Below are 18,808 nucleotides of genomic sequence, written 5' to 3'. Positions count from 1 at the left end.
CCGAACCTGAGACCCTCCCTTTAGCATGAGATGTGATATCCAACTCCTTCCCATTCCAATCCTGATACCCTTCTGATAGCATGAGATGTGATATCTCAATGCCTCTAATACCAAACCTGAGATCCTACCTCTAACATGAAATGTGATATCCAACTCCTTCCCTTTCCAAACCTGAGAGCCTTCCTACAGCATGAGATGTGATATCCAAGTCCTTCCCATTCCAATCCTGAGACCCTTCCTATAACATGAGATGTCATATCCAACTCCTTCCCATTCCAACTTGAGACCCTTCCTATAGCATGAGATGGGATATCCAACTCCTTCTTATGCCAAACCTGAGACCCTTCCTATGGCATGATATGTGATATCCAACTCCTTGCCATTCAAATCCTGAGACCCTTCCTATAGCATGAGAAGGGATATCCAACTCCTTCCCAATCCAATCCTGAGACCATTCCGATAGCAGAGATGTGATATCTCAACGCTTCTACCAAACCTGAGAACCTTCCTATAACATGAGATGTGATATCCAATTCCTACCCATTCCAAACCTGAGACCCTTCCTATTGGATGAGATGTGATATCCAACTCCTTCCCATTCCAACCCTGAGACCCTTCCTATACCATGAGATGTGATATATCAATGCTTCTAATACCAAACCTGGGTCCCGTCCTATAACATGAGATATGATATCCAAATCCTTCCCCTTCCAAACTTGAGACCCTTCCTTTAGCATGAGATGTGATATCCAAATACTTCCCATTCCAATCCTAAAACCCTTCCTATAGCATGAGATGTGATATCTCAATGTTTCTAATAAAAAACCTGAGACCCTTCCTATAGCAAGAGATGCGATATCCGAATCCTTCCCATTCCAATCCTGAGACCCTTCCTATAACATGAGATGTGATATCCAACTCCTTCCCATTCCAACCTGAGACCCTTCCTATAGCATGAGAAGGGATATCCAACTCCTTCCCAATCCAATCCTGAGACCCTTCCGATAGCAGAGATGTGATATCTCAATGCTTATACCAAACCTGAGACCCTTCCTATGGCATGAGATGTGATATCCAACTCCTTGCCATTCAAATCCTGAGACCCTCCCTATAACAAGAGATGTCATATCCAACTCCTTCCCATTCCAAACCTGAGACCCTTCCTTTAGCATGAGATGTAATATCCAAATCCTTCACATTCCAATCCGGAGACCCTTCCTATAGCATGAGATGTGATATCTCAATGCTTCTAATACCAAACATGAGATCCTTCCTATAACATGAGATGTGATATCCAACTCCTTCCCATTCCAAACCTGAGACCCTTCCGATAGCATGAGATGTGATATCTCAATGCTTCAAAAACCAAACAAGAGAACCATCCTATAACATGAGATGTGAAATCCAAATCCTTCCCTTCCCAAACCTGAGACTCTTCCTATAGCATGAGATGTGATATCTCAATGCTTCTACCAAACCTGAAACCCTTCCTATAGCATGAGATGTGATATCCAACTCCTTCCCATTCCAATCCTGAGACACTTCCTATAGCATGAGATGTGATATCACAATGCTTCTAATACCAAACCTGAGACCCGTCCTATAACATGAGATGTGATATCCAAATCCTTCCCCTTCCAAACCTTAGACCCTTCCTTTATCATGAGATGTGATATCCAAGTCCTTCCCATTCCATTCCTGAGACCCTTCCTATAGCATGAGATGTGATATCTCAATGCTTCTAATACCAAACCTGAGACCCTTCCTATAACATGAGATGTGATATCCAAGTCCTTCCCATTCCAATCCTGAGACCCTTCCTATAGCATGAGATGTGATATCCTAGTCCTTCCCATTCCAATCCTGAGACCCTTCCGATAGCAGAGATGTGATATCTCAATGCTTATACCAAACCTGAGACCCTTCCTATGGCATGAGATGTCATATACAACTCCTTCCCATTCCAATCCTGAGACCCTTCCTATAGCATGAGATGTGATATCTCAATGCTTATACCAAACCTGAGACCCTTCCTTTAGCATGAGATGTGATATCCAACTCCTTCCCATTCCAATCCTGATACCCTTCCTATAACATGAGATGTGATGTCTCAATGCTTCTAATACCAAACATGAGATCCTTCCTATGGCATGAGATGTCATATAAAACTCCTTCCCATTCCATTCCTGAGACCCTTCCTATAGCATGAGATATGATATCCAACTCCTTCCCATTCCAATCCTGAGACCCTTCCTATAGCATGAGATGTGATATCTCAATGCTTCTAATAACAAACCTGAGATCCTTCCTATAACATGAGATGTGATATCCAAATCCTTCCCCTTCCAAACCAGAGACCCTCCCTTTAGCATGAGATGTGATATCCAACTCCTTCCCATTCCAATCCTGAGACCGTTCTGATAGCATGAGATGTGATATCTCAATGCTTCTAATACCAAACCTGAGATCCTTCCGATAGCATGAGATGTGATATTTCAATTCTTCTAATACCAAACCTGAGATCCTTCCTATAACACGAGATGTGATTTTCAAATCCTTCCCCTTCCAAACCTGAGACCCTCCCTTTAGCATGAGATGTGATATCCAACTCCTTCCCATTCCAATCCTGAGACCCTTCTGATAGCATGAGATGTTATATCTCAATGCCTCTAATACCAAACCTGAGATTCTACCTCTAACATGAAATGTGATATCCAACTCCTTCCCCTTCCAAACCTGGGAGCCTTCCTATAACATGAGATGTGATATCGAAGTCCTTCCCATTCCAATCCTGAGACCCTTCCTATAACATGAGATGTGATATCCAACTCCTTCCCATTCCCTTCCTGAGACCATTCCTATAGCATGAGATGTGATGTCTCAATGCTTCTAATACCAAATCTGAGATCCTTCCTATAACATGAGATGTGATATCCAACTCCTTCCATTCCAATCCTGAGACCCTTCCTATAGCATGGGATGTGATATTTCAATGCTTATACCAAACCTGAGACCCTTCCTATAGCATGAGATGTGATATCCAAATCCTTCCCATTCCAATCGTGAGACCCTTCCTATAGCATGAGATGTGATATCTCAATGCCTCTAATACCAAACCTGAGATCCTTCCTCTAACATGAAATGTGATATCCAAATCCTTCCCCTTCCAAACCTGAGAGCCTACCTATAGCATGAGATGTGATATCCAACTCCTCCCCATTCCAATCCTGAGACCCTTCCTATAGCATGAGATGTGATATCTCAATGCTTATACCAAACCTGAGACCCTTCCTATAGCATGAGATGTGATATCCAAATCCTTCCCATTCCAATCCTGAGACCCTTCCTATAGCATGAGATGTGATATCTCAATGCCTCTAATACCAAACCTGAGATCCTTCCTTGAACATGAAATGTGATATCCCACTCCTTCCCTTTCCAAACCTGAGAGTCTACCTATAGCATGAGATGTGATATCCAAGTCCTTCCCATTCCAATCCTTAGACACTTCCTACAGCATGAGATGTGATATCTCAATGATTCTATTACCAAACCTGAGACCCGTCCTATAACATGAGATAGGATATCCAACTCCTTCCCATTTCAATCCTGAGAAACTTCCGATAGCAGAGATGTGATATCTCAATGCTTAGACCAAACCTGAGACCCCTCCTATAACATGAGATGTGATATCCAACTCCTTCCCGTTCCAAACCTGAGACCCTTTCTATAGCAAGAATCTAATATCCAACTCCTTCCCATTCCAATCCTGAGACCATTCCTATAGCATGAGATGTGATATCTCAATGCTTCTAATACCAAACCTGAGATCCTTCCTATGACATGAGATGTGATATCCAATTCCTTCCCATTCCAAACCTGAGACCCTTCCTATAGCATGAGACGTGATATCTCAATGCTTCTAATACCAAACCTGAGATCCTTCCTATAACATGAGATGTGATATCCAAATCCTTCCCCTTCCAAACCAGAGACCCTCCCTTTAGCATGAGATGTGATATCCAACTCCTTCCCATTCCAATCCTGAGACATTTCTGATAGCATGAGATGTGATATCTCAATGCCTCTAATACCAAACCTGAGATCCTACCTCTAACATGAAATGTGATATCCAACTCCTTCCCCTTGCAAACCTGAGAGCCTTCCTATAGCATGAGATGTGATATCGAAGTATTTCCCATTCCAATCCTGAGACCCTTCCTATAACATGAGATGTGATATCCAACTCCTTCCCATTCCAACCTGAGACCCTTCCTATAGCATGAGATGGGATATCCAACTACTTCCAAATCCAATCCTGATACCCTTCCGATAGCATGAGATGTGATATCTCAATCCCTCTAATACCAAACCTGAGATCCTTCCTATAACATGAGATGTGATATCAAAATCCTTCCCCTTCCAAATCTGAGACCCTCCCTTTAGCATGAGATGTGATATCCAACTCCTTCCCATTCCAATCCTGAGACCCTTCTGATAGCATGAGATGTGATATTCAATGCCTCTAATACCAAACCTGAGATCCTACCTCTAACATGAAATGTGATATCCAACTCCTTCCCTTTCCAAACGTGAGAGCCTCCCTATAGCATGAGATGGGATATTCAAGTCCTTCCCATTCCAATCCTGAGACCCTTCCTATAGCATGAGATGGGATATCCAACTCCTTCCCATTCCAATCCTGAGACCCTTCCGATAGCAGAGATGTGATATCTCAATGCTGATACCAAACCTGAGACCCTTCCTATGGCATGGGATGTCATATACAACTCCTTCCCATTCCAATCCTGAGACCCTTCCTATAGCATGAGATGTGATATCTCAATGCTTATACCAAACCTGAGGCCCTTCCTATAGCATGAGATGTGATATCCAACTCCTTCCCATTCCAATCCTGAGACCCTTCCTATAGCATGAGATGTGATATCTCAATGCTTATACCAAACCTGAGACCCTTCCTATAGCATGAGATGTGATATCCAACTCCTTCCCATTCCAATCCTGAGACCCTTCCTATAACATGAGATGTGATATCTCAATGCTTCTAATACCAAACCTGAGACCCTTCCTATAACATGAGATGTCATATACAACTCCTTCCCATTCCAATCCTGAGACCCTTCCTATAGCATGAGATGTGATATCTCAATGCTTATACCAAACCTGAGACCCTTCCTATAGCATGAGATGTGATATCCAACTCCTTCCCATTCCAATCCTGAGACCCTTCCTATAACATGAGATGTGATGTCTCAATGCTTCTAATACCAAACCTGAGATCCTTCCTATGGCATGAGATGTCATATAAAACTCCTTCCCATTCCATTCCTGAGACCCTTCCTATAGCATGAGATGTGATATCCAACTCCTTCCCATTCCAATCCTGAGACCCTTCCTATAGCATGAGATGTGATATCCAAATCCTTCCCATTCCAGTTGTGAGACCCTTCCTATAGCATGAGATGTGATATCCAAAACCTTCCCTTTCCAAAACTGAGAACCTACCTATAGCATGAGATGTGATATCCAACTCCTTCCCATTCCAATCCTGAGACCCTTCCTATAGCATGAGATGTGATATCTCAATGCTTATACCAAACCTGAGACCCTTCCTATAGCATGAGATGTGATATCCAAATCCTTCCCATTCCAATCCTGAGACCCTTCCTATAGCATGAGATGTGATATCCAAATCCTTCCCCTTCCAAACCTGAGACCCTCCCTTTAGCATGAGATGTGATATCCAACTCCTTCCCATTCCAATCCTGAGACCCTTCTGATAGCATGAGATGTTATATCTCAATGCCTCTAATACCAAACCTGAGATCCTACCTCTAACATGAAATGTGATATCCAACTCCTTCCCCTTCTAAACCTGGAAGCCTTCCTATAACATGAGATGTGATATCGAAGTGCTTCCCATTCCAATCCTGAGACCCTTCCTATAACATGAGATGTGATATCCAACTCCTTCCCATTCCAATCCTGAGACCCTTCCTATAGCATGAGATGTGATGTCTCAATGCTTCTAATACCAAATCTGAGATCCTTCCTATAACATGAGATGTGATATCCAACTCCTTCCCATTGCAATCTTGAGACCGTTTCTATAGCATGAGATGTGATATCTCAATGCTTATACCAAACCTGAGACCCTTCCTATAGCATGAGATGTGATATCCAAATCCTTCCCCTTCCAAACCTGATAGCCTTCCTATAGCATGAGATGTGATATCCAAGTCCTTCCCATTCCAATCCTGATACCCTTCCTATAACATGAGATGTGATATCCAACTCCTTCCCATTCCAACCTGAGACCCTTCCTATAGCATGAGATGGGATATCCAACTCCTTCCAAATCCAATCCTGATACCCTTCCGATAGCATGAGATGTGATATCCCAATGCTTCTACAAAACCTGAGACCCATACCATGGCATGAGATGTGATATCAAACTCCTTCCCATTCCAATCCTGACACCCTTCCTATAGCTTGAGATGTGATATCCAACTCCTTCCCATTCCAATTCTGAGACCCGTCCTATACCATGGGACTTGATATCTCAATGCTTCTAATACCAAACCTGAGACCGGTCCTATAACATGAGATGTGATATCCAAATCCTTCCCCTTCCAAACCTTAGACCCTTCCTTTATCATGAGATGTGATATCCAAGTCGTTCCCATTCCAATCCTGAGACCCTTCCTATAGCATGAGATGTGATATCTCAATGCTTCTAATACCAAACCTGAGACCCTTGCTATAATGAGATGGGATATCCAACTCCTTCCCATTCCAATCCTGAGACCCTTCCGATAGCAGAGATGTGATATCTCAATGCTTATACCAAACCTGAGACCCTTCCTATGGCATGAGATGTCAAATACAACTCCTTCCGATTCCAATCCTGAGACCCTTCCTATAACATGAGATGTGATATCTCAATGCTTCTAATAATAAACCTGAGATCCTTCCTATAACATGAGATGTGATATCCAACTCCTTCCCATACCAAACCTGAGACCCTTCCGATTGCATGAGATGTGATATCAAACTCCTTCCCATTCCAATCCTGAGACCCTTCCTATACCATGAGATGTGATATCTCAATGCTTCTAATACCAAACCTGACACCCGTTCTAAAACATGAGATGTGATGTCCAAATCCTTCCCCTTCCAAACCTGAGATCTTTCCTTTAGCATGAGATGTGATATCCAACTCCTTCCCATTCCAATCCTGAGACCCTTCCTATACCATGAGATGTGATATCTCAATGCTTCTAATACCAAACCTGACACCCGTCCTAAAACATGAGATGTGATGTCCAAATCCTTCCCCTTCCAAACCTGAGATCTTTCCTTTAGCATGAGATGTGATATCCAACTCCTACCCATTCCAATCCTGAGACCCTTCCTATACCATGAGATGTGATATCTCAATGCTTCTAATACCAAACCTGACACCCGTCCTAAAACATGAGATGTGATGTCCAAATCCTTCCCCTTCCAAACCTGAGATCTTTCCTATAACATAAGATGGGATATCCAACTCCTTCCCATTCCAATCCTGAGACCCTTCCGATAGCAGAGATGTGATATCTCAATGCTTATACCAAACCTGAGACCCTTCCTGTGGCATGAGATGTCATATCCAACTCCTTCCCATTCCAATCCTGAGACCCTTCCTATAGCATGATATGTGATATCACAATTTTTCTAATACCAAACCTGAGATCCTTCCTATAACATGAGATGTGTATCCAACTCCTTCCCATTCCAAAACCTGAGACCCTTCCTATAGCATGAGATGTGATATCCAACTCCTTCCCATTCCAATCCTGAGACCCTTCCTATAGCATGAGATGTGATATCCAAATCCTTCCCATTCCAATTGTGAGACCCTTCCTATAGCATGAGATGTGATATCCAAAACCTTCCCTTTCCAAAACTGAGAGCCTACCTATAGCATGAGATGTGATATCCAACTCCTTCCCATTCCAATCCTGAGACCCTTCCTATAGCATGAGATGTGATATCTCAATGCTTATACCAAACCTGAGACCCTTCCTATAGCATGAGATGTGATATCCAAATCCTTCCCATTCCAATCCTGAGACCCTTCCTATAGCATGAGATGTGATATCCAAATCCTTCCCCTTCCAAACCTGAGACCCTCCCTTTAGCATGAGATGTGATATCCAACTCCTTCCCATTCCAATCCTGAGACCCTTCTGATAGCATGAGATGTTATATCTCAATGCCTCTAATACCAAACCTGAGATCCTACCTCTAACATGAAATGTGATATCCAACTCCTTCCCCTTCTAAACCTGGAAGCCTTCCTATAACATGAGATGTGATATCGAAGTGCTTCCCATTCCAATCCTGAGACCCTTCCTATAACATGAGATGTGATATCCAACTCCTTCCCATTCCAATCCTGAGACCCTTCCTATAGCATGAGATGTGATGTCTCAATGCTTCTAATACCAAATCTGAGATCCTTCCTATAACATGAGATGTGATATCCAACTCCTTCCCATTGCAATCTTGAGACCGTTTCTATAGCATGAGATGTGATATCTCAATGCTTATACCAAACCTGAGACCCTTCCTATAGCATGAGATGTGATATCCAAATCCTTCCCCTTCCAAACCTGATAGCCTTCCTATAGCATGAGATGTGATATCCAAGTCCTTCCCATTCCAATCCTGATACCCTTCCTATAACATGAGATGTGATATCCAACTCCTTCCCATTCCAACCTGAGACCCTTCCTATAGCATGAGATGGGATATCCAACTCCTTCCAAATCCAATCCTGATACCCTTCCGATAGCATGAGATGTGATATCCCAATGCTTCTACAAAACCTGAGACCCATACCATGGCATGAGATGTGATATCAAACTCCTTCCCATTCCAATCCTGACACCCTTCCTATAGCTTGAGATGTGATATCCAACTCCTTCCCATTCCAATTCTGAGACCCGTCCTATACCATGGGACTTGATATCTCAATGCTTCTAATACCAAACCTGAGACCGGTACTATAACATGAGATGTGATATCCAAATCCTTCCCCTTCCAAACCTTAGACCCTTCCTTTATCATGAGATGTGATATCCAAGTCGTTCCCATTCCAATCCTGAGACCCTTCCTATAGCATGAGATGTGATATCTCAATGCTTCTAATACCAAACCTGAGACCCTTGCTATAATGAGATGGGATATCCAACTCCTTCCCATTCCAATCCTGAGACCCTTCCGATAGCAGAGATGTGATATCTCAATGCTTATACCAAACCTGAGACCCTTCCTATGGCATGAGATGTCAAATACAACTCCTTCCGATTCCAATCCTGAGACCCTTCCTATAGCATGAGATGTGATATCTCAATGCTTCTAATAATAAACCTGAGATCCTTCCTATAACATGAGATGTGATATCCAACTCCTTCCCATTCCAAACCTGAGACCCTTCCGATTGCATGAGATGTGATATCAAACTCCTTCCCATTCCAATCCTGAGACCCTTCCTATACCATGAGATGTGATATCTCAATGCTTCTAATACCAAACCTGACACCCGTTCTAAAACATGAGATGTGATGTCCAAATCCTTCCCCTTCCAAACCTGAGATCTTTCCTTTAGCATGAGATGTGATATCCAACTCCTTCCCATTCCAATCCTGAGACCCTTCCTATACCATGAGATGTGATATCTCAATGCTTCTAATACCAAACCTGACACCCGTCCTAAAACATGAGATGTGATGTCCAAATCCTTCCCCTTCCAAACCTGAGATCTTTCCTTTAGCATGAGATGTGATATCCAACTCCTTCCCATTCCAATCCTGAGACCCTTCCTATACCATGAGATGTGATATCTCAATGCTTCTAATACCAAACCTGACACCCGTCCTAAAACATGAGATGTGATGTCCAAATCATTCCCCTTCCAAACCTGAGATCTTTCCTATAACATAAGATGGGATATCCAACTCCTTCCCATTCCAATCCTGAGACCCTTCCGATAGCAGAGATGTGATTTCTCAATGCTTATACCAAACCTGAGACCCTTCCTGTGGCATGAGATGTCATATCCAACTCCTTCCCATTCCAATCCTGAGACCCTTCCTATAGCATGAGATGTGATATCTCAATGCTTCTAATACCAAACCTGAGACCCTTGCTACAATGAGATGGGATATCCAACTCCTTCCCATTCCAATTCTGAGACCCGTCCTATACCATGGGACTTGATATCTCAATGCTTCTAATACCAAACCTGAGACCGGTACTATAACATGAGATGTGATATCCAAATCCTTCCCCTTCCAAACCTTAGACCCTTCCTTTATCATGAGATGTGATATCCAAGTCGTTCCCATTCCAATCCTGAGACCCTTCCTATAGCATGAGATGTGATATCTCAATGCTTCTAATACCAAACCTGAGACCCTTGCTATAATGAGATGGGATATCCAACTCCTTCCCATTCCAATCCTGAGACCCTTCCGATAGCAGAGATGTGATATCTCAATGCTTATACCAAACCTGAGACCCTTCCTGTGGCATGAGATGTCAAATACAACTCCTTCCGATTCCAATCCTGAGACCCTTCCTATAGCATGAGATGTGATATCTCAATGCTTCTAATAATAAACCTGAGATCCTTCCTATAACATGAGATGTGATATCCAACTCCTTCCCATTCCAAACCTGAGACCCTTCCGATTGCATGAGATGTGATATCAAACTCCTTCCCATTCCAATCCTGAGACCCTTCCTATACCATGAGATGTGATATCTCAATGCTTCTAATACCAAACCTGACACCCGTTCTAAAACATGAGATGTGATGTCCAAATCCTTCCCCTTCAAAACCTGAGATCTTTCCTTTAGCATGAGATGTGATATCCAACTCCTTCCCATTCCAATCCTGAGACCCTTCCTATACCATGAGATGTGATATCTCAATGCTTCTAATACCAAACCTGACACCCGTCCTAAAACATGAGATGTGATGTCCAAATCATTCCCCTTCCAAACCTGAGATCTTTCCTATAACATAAGATGGGATATCCAACTCCTTCCCATTCCAATCCTGAGACCCTTCCGATAGCAGAGATGTGATATCTCAATGCTTATACCAAACCTGAGACCCTTCCTGTGGCATGAGATGTCATATCCAACTCCTTCCCATTCCAATCCTGAGACCCTTCCTATAGCATGATATGTGATATCACAATTTTTCTAATACCAAACCTGAGATCCTTCCTATAACATGAGATGTGTATCCAACTCCTTCCCATTCCAAAACCTGAGACCCTTCCTATAGCATGAGATGTGATATCTTAATGCTTCTAAAACCAAACCTGAGAACCATCCAATAACATATGTGAAATCCAAATCCTTCCCTTTCCAAACCTGAGACCCTTCCGATAGCATTAGATGTGATATCTCAATGCTTCTAAAACCAAACATGAGAACCATCCTATAACATGAGATGTGAAATCCAAATCCTTCCCTTTCCAAACCTGAGACCCTTCCTATAGCTTGAGATGTGATATCAAACTCCTTCCCATTCCAATCCTGTGATAGCTTGAGATGTGATATCCAACTCCTTCCCATTCCAATCCTGAGACCCTTCCTATACCATGAGATGCGATATCTCAATGCTTCTAATACCAAACCTGAGACCCGTCCTAAAACATGAGATGTGAGATCCAAATCCTTCCCCCTCCAAACCTGAGAACCTTCCTATAGCTTGAGATGTGATATCAAACTCCTTCCCATTCCAATCCTGAGATAGCTTGAGATGTGATATCCAACTCCTTCCCATTCCTATCCTGAGACCCTTCCGATAGCAGAGATGTGATATCTCAATGCTTGTACCAAACCTGAGGCCCTTCCTATGGCATGAGATGTGATATCCAACTCCTTCCCATTCCAATCCTGAGACCCTTCCTATTGCATGAGATGTGATATCTCAATGCTTATACCAAACCTGAGACCCTTCCTATAGCATGAGATGTGATATCCAAATCCTTCCCATTCCAATCCTGAGACCCTTCCTATAGCATGAGATGTGATATCTCAATGCCTCTAATACCAAACCTGAGATCCTTCCTTGAACATGAAATGTGATATCCCACTCCTTCCCTTTCCAAACCTGAGAGTCTACCTATAGCATGAGATGTGATATCCAAGTCCTTCCCATTCCAATCCTTAGACACTTCCTACAGCATGAGATGTGATATCTCAATGATTCTATTACCAAACCTGAGACCCGTCCTATAACATGAGATGGGATATCCAACTCCTTCCCATTTCAATCCTGAGAAACTTCTGATAGCAGAGATGTGATATCTCAATGCTTAGACCAAACCTGAGACCCTTTCTATAGCAAGAATCTAATATCCAACTCCTTCCCATTCCAATCCTGAGACCATTCCTATAGCATGAGATGTGATATCTCAATGCTTCTAATACCAAACCTGAGATCTTTCCTATGACATGAGATGTGATATCCAATTCCTTCCCATTCCAAACCTGAGACCCTTCCTATAGCATGAGATGTGATATCTCAATGCTTCTAATACCAAACCTGAGATCCTTCCTATAACATGAGATGTGATATCCAAATCCTTCCCCTTCCAAACCAGAGACCCTCCCTTTAGCATGAGATGTGATATCCAACTCCTTCCCATTCCAATCCTGAGACATTTCTGATAGCATGAGATGTGATATCTCAATGCCTCTAATACCAAACCTGAGATCCTACCTCTAACATGAAATGTGATATCCAACTCCTTCCCCTTGCAAACCTGAGAGCCTTCCTATAGCATGAGATGTGATATCGAAGTATTTCCCATTCCAATCCTGAGACCCTTCCTATAACATGAGATGTGATATCCAATTCCTTCCCATTCCAACCTGAGACCCTTCCTATAGCATGAGATGGGATATCCAACTACTTCCAAATCCAATCCTGATACCCTTCCGATAGCATGAGATGTGATATCTCAATCCCTCTAATACCAAACCTGAGATCCTTCCTATAACATGAGATGTGATATCAAAATCCTTCCCCTTCCAAACCTGAGACCCTCCCTTTAGCATGAGATGTGATATCCAACTCCTTCCCATTCCAATCCTGAGACCCTCCTGATAGCATGAGATGTGATATTCAATGCCTCTAATACCAAACCTGAGATCCTACCTCTAACATGAAATGTGATATCCAACTCCTTCCCTTTCCAAACGTGAGAGCCTCCCTATAGCATGAGATGGGATATTCAAGTCCTTCCCATTCCAATCCTGAGACCCTTCCTATAGCATGAGATGTGATATCTCAATGCTTATACCAAACCTGAGGCCCTTCCTATAGCATGAGATGTGATATCCAACTCCTTCCCATTCCAATCCTGAGACCCTTCCTATAGCATGAGATGTGATATCTCAATGCTTATACCAAACCTGAGACCCTTCCTATAGCATGAGATGTGATATCCAACTCCTTCCCATTCCAATCCTGAGACCCTTCCTATAACATGAGATGTGATATCTCAATGCTTCTAATACCAAACCTGAGACCCTTCCTATAACATGAGATGTCATATACAACTCCTTCCCATTCCAATCCTGAGACCCTTCCTATAGCATGAGATGTGATATCTCAATGCTTATACCAAACCTGAGACCCTTCCTATAGCATGAGATGTGATATCCAACTCCTTCCCATTCCAATCCTGAGACCCTTCCTATAACATGAGATGTGATGTCTCAATGCTTCTAATACCAAACCTGAGATCCTTCCTATGGCATGAGATGTCATATAAAACTCCTTCCCATTCCATTCCTGAGACCCTTCCTATAGCATGAGATGTGATATCCAACTCCTTCCCATTCCAATCCTGAGACCCTTCCTATAGCATGAGATGTGATATCCAAATCCTTCCCATTCCAGTTGTGAGACCCTTCCTATAGCATGAGATGTGATATCCAAAACCTTCCCTTTCCAAAACTGAGAACCTACCTATAGCATGAGATGTGATATCCAACTCCTTCCCATTCCAATCCTGAGACCCTTCCTATAGCATGAGATGTGATATCTCAATGCTTATACCAAACCTGAGACCCTTCCTATAGCATGAGATGTGATATCCAAATCCTTCCCATTCCAATCCTGAGACCCTTCCTATAGCATGAGATGTGATATCCAAATCCTTCCCCTTCCAAACCTGAGACCCTCCCTTTAGCATGAGATGTGATATCCAACTCCTTCCCATTCCAATCCTGAGACCCTTCTGATAGCATGAGATGTTATATCTCAATGCCTCTAATACCAAACCTGAGATCCTACCTCTAACATGAAATGTGATATCCAACTCCTTCCCCTTCTAAACCTGGAAGCCTTCCTATAACATGAGATGTGATATCGAAGTGCTTCCCATTCCAATCCTGAGACCCTTCCTATAACATGAGATGTGATATCCAACTCCTTCCCATTCCAATCCTGAGACCCTTCCTATAGCATGAGATGTGATGTCTCAATGCTTCTAATACCAAATCTGAGATCCTTCCTATAACATGAGATGTGATATCCAACTCCTTCCCATTGCAATCTTGAGACCGTTTCTATAGCATGAGATGTGATATCTCAATGCTTATACCAAACCTGAGACCCTTCCTATAGCATGAGATGTGATATCCAAATCCTTCCCCTTCCAAACCTGATAGCCTTCCTATAGCATGAGATGTGATATCCAAGTCCTTCCCATTCCAATCCTGATACCCTTCCTATAACATGAGATGTGATATCCAACTCCTTCCCATTCCAACCTGAGACCCTTCCTATAGCATGAGATGGGATATCCAACTCCTTCCAAATCCAATCCTGATACCCTTCCGATAGCATGAGATGTGATATCCCAATGCTTCTACAAAACCTGAGACCCATACCATGGCATGAGATGTGATATCAAACTCCTTCCCATTCCAATCCTGACACCCTTCCTATAGCTTGAGATGTGATATCCAACTCCTTCCCATTCCAATTCTGAGACCCGTCCTATACCATGGGACTTGATATCTCAATGCTTCTAATACCAAACCTGAGACCGGTCCTATAACATGAGATGTGATATCCAAATCCTTCCCCTTCCAAACCTTAGACCCTTCCTTTATCATGAGATGTGATATCCAAGTCGTTCCCATTCCAATCCTGAGACCCTTCCTATAGCATGAGATGTGATATCTCAATGATTCTAATACCAAACCTGAGACCCTTGCTATAATGAGATGGGATATCCAACTCCTTCCCATTCCAATCCTGAGACCCTTCCGATAGCAGAGATGTGATATCTCAATGCTTATACCAAACCTGAGACCCTTCCTATGGCATGAGATGTCAAATACAACTCCTTCCGATTCCAATCCTGAGACCCTTCCTATAACATGAGATGTGATATCTCAATGCTTCTAATAATAAACCTGAGATCCTTCCTATAACATGAGATGTGATATCCAACTCCTTCCCATACCAAACCTGAGACCCTTCCGATTGCATGAGATGTGATATCAAACTCCTTCCCATTCCAATCCTGAGACCCTTCCTATACCATGAGATGTGATATCTCAATGCTTCTAATACCAAACCTGACACCCGTTCTAAAACATGAGATGTGATGTCCAAATCCTTCCCCTTCCAAACCTGAGATCTTTCCTTTAGCATGAGATGTGATATCCAACTCCTTCCCATTCCAATCCTGAGACCCTTCCTATACCATGAGATGTGATATCTCAATGCTTCTAATACCAAACCTGACACCCGTCCTAAAACATGAGATGTGATGTCCAAATCCTTCCCCTTCCAAACCTGAGATCTTTCCTTTAGCATGAGATGTGATATCCAACTCCTACCCATTCCAATCCTGAGACCCTTCCTATACCATGAGATGTGATATCTCAATGCTTCTAATACCAAACCTGACACCCGTCCTAAAACATGAGATGTGATGTCCAAATCCTTCCCCTTCCAAACCTGAGATCTTTCCTATAACATAAGATGGGATATCCAACTCCTTCCCATTCCAATCCTGAGACCCTTCCGATAGCAGAGATGTGATATCTCAATGCTTATACCAAACCTGAGACCCTTCCTGTGGCATGAGATGTCATATCCAACTCCTTCCCATTCCAATCCTGAGACCCTTCCTATAGCATGATATGTGATATCACAATTTTTCTAATACCAAACCTGAGATCCTTCCTATAACATGAGATGTGTATCCAACTCCTTCCCATTCCAAAACCTGAGACCCTTCCTATAGCATGAGATGTGATATCCAACTCCTTCCCATTCCAATCCTGAGACCCTTCCTATAGCATGAGATGTGATATCCAAATCCTTCCCATTCCAATTGTGAGACCCTTCCTATAGCATGAGATGTGATATCCAAAACCTTCCCTTTCCAAAACTGAGAGCCTACCTATAGCATGAGATGTGATATCCAACTCCTTCCCATTCCAATCCTGAGACCCTTCCTATAGCATGAGATGTGATATCTCAATGCTTATACCAAACCTGAGACCCTTCCTATAGCATGAGATGTGATATCCAAATCCTTCCCATTCCAATCCTGAGACCCTTCCTATAGCATGAGATGTGATATCCAAATCCTTCCCCTTCCAAACCTGAGACCCTCCCTTTAGCATGAGATGTGATATCCAACTCCTTCCCATTCCAATCCTGAGACCCTTCTGATAGCATGAGATGTTATATCTCAATGCCTCTAATACCAAACCTGAGATCCTACCTCTAACATGAAATGTGATATCCAACTCCTTCCCCTTCTAAACCTGGAAGCCTTCCTATAACATGAGATGTGATATCGAAGTGCTTCCCATTCCAATCCTGAGACCCTTCCTATAACATGAGATGTGATATCCAACTCCTTCCCATTCCAATCCTGAGACCCTTCCTATAGCATGAGATGTGATGTCTCAATGCTTCTAATACCAAATCTGAGATCCTTCCTATAACATGAGATGTGATATCCAACTCCTTCCCATTGCAATCTTGAGACCGTTTCTATAGCATGAGATGTGATATCTCAATGCTTATACCAAACCTGAGACCCTTCCTATAGCATGAGATGTGATATCCAAATCCTTCCCCTTCCAAACCTGATAGCCTTCCTATAGCATGAGATGTGATATCCAAGTCCTTCCCATTCCAATCCTGATACCCTTCCTATAACATGAGATGTGATATCCAACTCCTTCCCATTCCAACCTGAGACCCTTCCTATAGCATGAGATGGGATATCCAACTCCTTCCAAATCCAATCCTGATACCCTTCCGATAGCATGAGATGTGATATCCCAATGCTTCTACAAAACCTGAGACCCATACCATGGCATGAGATGTGATATCAAACTCCTTCCCATTCCAATCCTGACACCCTTCCTATAGCTTGAGATGTGATATCCAACTCCTTCCCATTCCAATTCTGAGACCCGTCCTATACCATGGGACTTGATATCTCAATGCTTCTAATACCAAACCTGAGACCGGTACTATAACATGAGATGTGATATCCAAATCCTTCCCCTTCCAAACCTTAGACCCTTCCTTTATCATGAGATGTGATATCCAAGTCGTTCCCATTCCAATCCTGAGACCCTTCCTATAGCATGAGATGTGATATCTCAATGCTTCTAATACCAAACCTGAGACCCTTGCTATAATGAGATGGGATATCCAACTCCTTCCCATTCCAATCCTGAGACCCTTCCGATAGCAGAGATGTGATATCTCAATGCTTATACCAAACCTGAGACCCTTCCTATGGCATGAGATGTCAAATACAACTCCTTCCGATTCCAATCCTGAGACCCTTCCTATAGCATGAGATGTGATATCTCAATGCTTCTAATAATAAACCTGAGATCCTTCCTATAACATGAGATGTGATATCCAACTCCTTCCCATTCCAAACCTGAGACCCTTCCGATTGCATGAGATGTGATATCAAACTCCTTCCCATTCCAATCCTGAGACCCTTCCTATACCATGAGATGTGATATCTCAATGCTTCTAATACCAAACCTGACACCCGTTCTAAAACATGAGATGTGATGTCCAAATCCTTCCCCTTCCAAACCTGAGATCTTTCCTTTAGCATGAGATGTGATATCCAACTCCTTCCCATTCCAATCCTGAGACCCTTCCTATACCATGAGATGTGATATCTCAATGCTTCTAATACCAAACCTGACACCCGTCCTAAAACATGAGATGTGATGTCCAAATCCTTCCCCTTCCAAACCTGAGATCTTTCCTTTAGCATGAGATGTGATATCCAACTCCTTCCCATTCCAATCCTGAGACCCTTCCTATACCATGAGATGTGATATCTCAATGCTTCTAATACCAAACCTGACACCCGTCCTAAAACATGAGATGTGATGTCCAAATCATTCCCCTTCCAAACCTGAGATCTTTCCTATAACATAAGATGGGATATCCAACTCCTTCCCATTCCAATCCTGAGACCCTTCCGATAGCAGAGATGTGATTTCTCAATGCTTATACCAAACCTGAGACCCTTCCTGTGGCATGAGATGTCATATCCAACTCCTTCCCATTCCAATCCTGAGACCCTTCCTATAGCATGAGATGTGATATCTCAATGCTTCTAATACCAAACCTGAGACCCTTGCTACAATGAGATGGGATATCCAACTCCTTCCCATTCCAATTCTGAGACCCGTC

Source organism: Ambystoma mexicanum, chromosome 7p, assembly GCF_040938575.1.
Source record: "Ambystoma mexicanum isolate Mex_15411 chromosome 7p, UKY_AmexF1_1, whole genome shotgun sequence".
In the NCBI taxonomy this organism is placed as follows: Eukaryota; Metazoa; Chordata; class Amphibia; order Caudata; family Ambystomatidae; genus Ambystoma; species Ambystoma mexicanum.
This window is presented reverse-complemented; position numbering follows the sequence as displayed.